Source organism: Anopheles darlingi, chromosome 2 (genome assembly GCF_943734745.1).
Source record: "Anopheles darlingi chromosome 2, idAnoDarlMG_H_01, whole genome shotgun sequence".
Taxonomy (NCBI): Eukaryota; Metazoa; Arthropoda; class Insecta; order Diptera; family Culicidae; genus Anopheles; species Anopheles darlingi.
In genome coordinates, this window is record NC_064874.1 from 4,672,501 (window position 1) to 4,677,500 (window position 5,000).

The following is a 5,000-nucleotide window of genomic DNA, read 5'->3' on the forward strand; positions in this document are numbered from 1 at the left end:
CCAGGAGACCAAGCGTGCGGCGTCGCTATGTTGGAGAATCCTTCCAAAGCCTGCTTTGCTGCCGGTGGTGGTTAGTAGTAGTAGTTGGCTGGGTTGGTGTAGCCGCGGTGGGTTAGTCGTTTTCATTATGAATCATTTCTGTGACGAGGACGATGTTCTACGCTTCCGGAACGTGACCGAGCCAGAAAACGAGCCATCCGGCCAAACGAGGACCGCACTCTCCCTCTTTCTCTCTCTCTCTCTCTCTCTCTCTCTCTCTCTGTCTCTCTCTTTGTGTGCTGTTCTGGTCGTCGTCGTCGTTTCGCTTATATTAGTTCTATCGTCGTCAGCATGTGCGTGCTTGCAGCGATGTTAGCAGCAGCAAGAGTGGAACGCACGAATGGCCATTTTGTCATTTTCGGGCCCCCCCGGTACCAGCCAGCCAGTACGAGATGACAATCCCGGGGACGTCGACGTCGGCCACCTTTCCCGTGGTTACATTAAGCATGCCCCCACGAGGATTGACTGAGAGGAGAGGAGAACATGTTCCCTCCGAGCTTCCCTCCCTGACCGTTTCTTCTTGATTTGAGATTTCCATTTGTTTTAAGCTCTCTGCCTCTCTGCCTCTGCCTCTGTTTTTCTCTGCCCCGCATCCCCCTTCGAAAGCACCGACTCCATGGTCTGCATTGTATAAACGAAGCGTCGCCCTTTGCTGGCGTTACGCAAAAGCGTCGAATGAAGAATGAACATTTCATGAGCAAATGCAGTGCAGGGATGAGGGAGTGCTGCTGCTGCTGCTGAGGCAGCAGTTTTAGTGGTATATGGGGCGGTGGTATAGAAGAGAGACGGAGGGCCAGAGGGCCAGAGTGTTCTAAATTTCAACACCATTAATCTGTATGATTGCGGCAGTGTTTGTATGGATTGTGCCCTGCCCTTCCGCTTTATGAAATGGCGTTCACATGAAGAGGAATGACTTTTGAGAGCTGTTTTGTAGATGTGAGTTGTGTGCGAAACTTTGACTACACTTCATGGGCAGTTAAGGCTGCACAAACACACGCACGCACATTTCTCGGTATTCTGAAGGGGCTGGAAGTTTAAATGCGATACCCACAATATACTTCTTGCAATACTCGTTAGCTGTTTTTATGGTTTTCTAATTATCCTAATCTAAATAAGAACCGAAACTTTGCATAAATAGCGTTCCATAATAGGCCCAGCACTTTAGGCGGACGTCTGGAGGACGTCTAGGATGGTGCATGGTGTCATGTCGGTCAGGTGCCCCAATGCCTTTGACATTCGCCCAAGTACACCTCAAGTGTTGGTACGTAGGTATCGCGGGACTTCGGGATCCTCAAAATATGAAAAGAGCAATTATCCAGCGACCACCAACTCAAGTTACATCATTACGAATATTGTCCCACTCCTTCACTCACCCCACGATCCATGCTCCCTTTCTCTCTCGGTCTTTCTCTCTGCTACTGATCGGAGAAATGAGTTGTTGGCTTCATGGCCTGTAACTCCACTAATGGGACCCATACTTCACTTGGGAGGACCATATTTATCACTTTACAAAACTTATTTTCTGCGTTTCACAAAACCAGCACCACCACCATCGGAGTCCAGGCGAGCGTCCAACCATATTAATAAGCCTTTTTATTTATGGTAGATTGATGATGTTTTAAATTTTTAATTACATACACCTGGGACAGCCACCACCATCATGGGCGCCATCGGCGGCCTGGTGGTGTCATGATGGTGGTGGTGTGTTGGCTTTGGCCAGTCAGTCGGCTGGGCTGGGAGTGCTTTTGATGGGTTTTCCAGCTCTCTCTCATTTTTTTACGCTTCCTTTCTTTCTTCCCCTGGTCTGGGGCTAAGGCCGTGAAAGTGTTCTGCATAACACCAGCGTCGTCGTCATCGTCATCGTCGTCGTCGTCGTCGTTGGCCATTTTGCCAATCACCATTCGGCCTCGACCCGGAAGGATGCCCGGTACCGATGGTCCCATAAACGAGATTAAACATGTCCTTTACGCAGAAGAAGCTGAAGGTGGCTGAGGAGGCGGCGGCCTGCTGGCCTTCCTGGAGTGTGGTGCGTAGCGGTGGCGTAGCACCATACACCATTCCAGACGACGAGTGAGCAAAAGCAATCAATTTGAAGCATTTCGTTTGGATGCTGCATCGAACTCGGAACTGGTGGAAGGGCATCAGAATGTTGGTCATGGGAAAGGGGGGGAGGAGATAAATAGGACAGCTCCCCGGTGGACGCCCGTGCTGAGCGATAGATATGCGCGATACAGTTCCCCTTCCCCGGTGGAACGATGGACGCTCCCGCACATCCCGACGACGGGGAGGCGGTGAGGGTATTGATTGGGTGCCACTTATGAGGCCAATTTTATTATTCGTGTCCACCAGCACGGTACCGGGCATATATGCTGCCAGGCCAGAGGGTTGCAACGATCCCATTAGGAGGAGAGCAAAAGGCCATTAAATCAAGCAACGCTCCAAGCACCAAGGACCAAGCGGGGATTGGGTTCCCCCCCTATCCGAGAACGGCGAGCAATCGATTGATTATTGCTCATTTAGGTATGCAACACAGCAAATTATCTAGCCACCGGGAGCAGAGCGGCACAACATATAAAATTATGTATGTATGTATATATATTGCCCGCCGTTGCCGATGACCTTCGCTCAATCCGCCTGATTGGCATCAGATGGTTGGCAGGAAGTAGAACAAACTCCACTCTCCACCGCCCCAAAAAACCACAAAAACCACACAAAAGCCCCCCCCCCCCAGAGGACGGAGGGTTTGCGGGTTTTCTGTTTCCCTTTTTCTGTTTCCCGAATTTCAACGACCATCGACCAAGGGGCTTTTCACAGCTGCTCGCACGCGCGCGCTCATTGACACCCATCGCGGCCCCGACAATTGGTCCCTTTTCCCGGCCATTTTGGAAGGCGGGCCGGGGAGGGGGGTGTTTATTTTTTCATCATCATTATTATATTGTTGACACTTTCCTCCACCCACTGGACTGGTGGGCCAGGGGGAAGCGAGCGTGCGCGTGATCAATAAGGCTCGAAGCCCTCCCCCCGGGGCAAGGGAGTCTGGTGGCGGCCAGAGGGTTGTGAGCGGATCGGCGGGAAAAACTGATTAATGATCTGGAAACCGAATATTTCCATGTCAATTTTGCATAACCGCATCGATCGGCCCTGAGCCTTATCGCCGTTGGAATGAGGAGCTTAACTGGAACTGACGATCGATTCCAGCCAGTGTCTCTGTCGTGCTCTCTCTCTCTCTCTCTCTCTCTCTCTCTCTCTCTCGCTCACTCCTCTCTGGTCGTCACCGATGTCTTCTTGGCACGACCATCATCCCGAATATGGCGCTATTGCAGATGGGGTTCGTTGTGGTTCTTTCCTGCATCTCGTCCACTCGTTATTCCCGGACCCGTCCGTACGTTCCGGTCCGGTTATTGATTGGTTAGGCTATGGAAGTTCTCGTTGGACTCCGAGTCGAGTCGAGACCAGACCAGAATTCACGATCAAAGCCTCCAGCATCCCCTCGCGTCCATCGGAAAGTTGATCCCCGATAATCAGAGACATAATGAAGCTAATTAGTTTCACATTTAGTATTGTGATTTATTAGATCCGATTCCGAACCGAGCTGCTGGTGCTGTCACTTTTGTCTGCCGATGCCTGCTGTTCCGCTCCTACCCAAATACCCGGAACCAGCCGAAACACACACACACACAGTCCTGGATATTGATGAAAGTGGAAAATTTTTGAAAACTTTTTCCCCACAATCAAGTTTTGTGGGCTGGCTGGCTGGTACGGTGGTGCTGGTGCCACCAAAGGTTGCACGGAAAGTTTTTGGAGCACGAAGGAGAAGGGACAAGGCCAAAATGATGGCGCCGAAGAAATGTGCTGCGTCCACAGCACCCAAGCTGCTGGGTGCTGGACCAGCACCAAACATAGTGGCAGATAATTAATTTTCGCCCCAAAATTTGTTACAAAACGCCGGAAAACCGAAGGGCCAGCCTACTGTTCGTCCGTTCGAACGTTGTTGTTGGAGACATGCAAACACAAGTTCACACGCTAGGCCCGGAAACCCGGAGGGTCGTAGCAACCCTCGTTCGGAATGGTGCTGCTTGATGGTTCAACGCCTCCTTCAATTCAATGCCCGTAATGCAAACGCAACACATACGATATCGATCGATCTCCGATACACCTTCTCCTGTTGCTTTGAAACCGAACACACACACATACATGTTTGTGTGTGTGTATGTGTGTGCGAAAGGCGCAAATTCGAAATCAACGTTCGCACACCACCCCTCCTGGAGGTCACCGAACAAAACAATATGTAGAGCAGTAAACGACTATAGCACCGACGTCGACCTTCTCCTCCTCCTCCTCCTTCTCTAACTTCAAGGGGTCGACGACGATGGTAATCGATACACGGGGCCCCGGGATCGAGAGAAAGAGGAACTCCCAAAACGGAAAAGTTTCCTCATGGTCATTATGATGAAGGCATGATTGAGCTGTTTGCTTTCCTTTTTGGGGGGGTAATGCTGAGCGGCGTCTGCGGGAGGGGGGAGAGGGGAGTCCAAATCAGACATCGAGAGAAAAAGAGAGAGAAAACGAGACAGAGAGTCTGTTGATTTTTATTGAACCGGTTGCTGGCTTCAATAAAAGGGTCAACCCGAGACAAGGGGACAGGAGGCGCTGGGAAGATTGTTAACTGTGTCCCATTTAACCGATCCTGAACGGTACGGCACGGCGCGGCGCGGCCCCCGGTGAGAATGAGCAATTTTCCATTTTCAGGCTCATTTCCACCACAACAGTTTAACAACAACAACGTCAAACAAAGTGCCTGAAAGCAGCCAGAACCTGAAACCGGAAGTGATGAGCGCACAATGAGCGCAGCAACGAGCCGGTGAGCAGCCGTCGTCAGTCAATCGGAAGGTATTAATTGACCATGAATAAGGCAAATCGGACGTGGACAATTCGAAACGCTGGCTCACTGGCTCACTGGC

At 51.0% G+C, this 5,000-nt stretch overlaps 1 protein-coding gene across 1 annotated transcript in view; it reads right to left on the bottom strand.

Annotated features, from left to right (window-relative positions):
- LOC125951450 (1-phosphatidylinositol 4,5-bisphosphate phosphodiesterase epsilon-1-like) overlaps positions 1-5,000 on the bottom strand; it is a 59,828-nt gene that overhangs the window by 15,913 nt on the left and 38,915 nt on the right. The window lies entirely within an intron of this gene.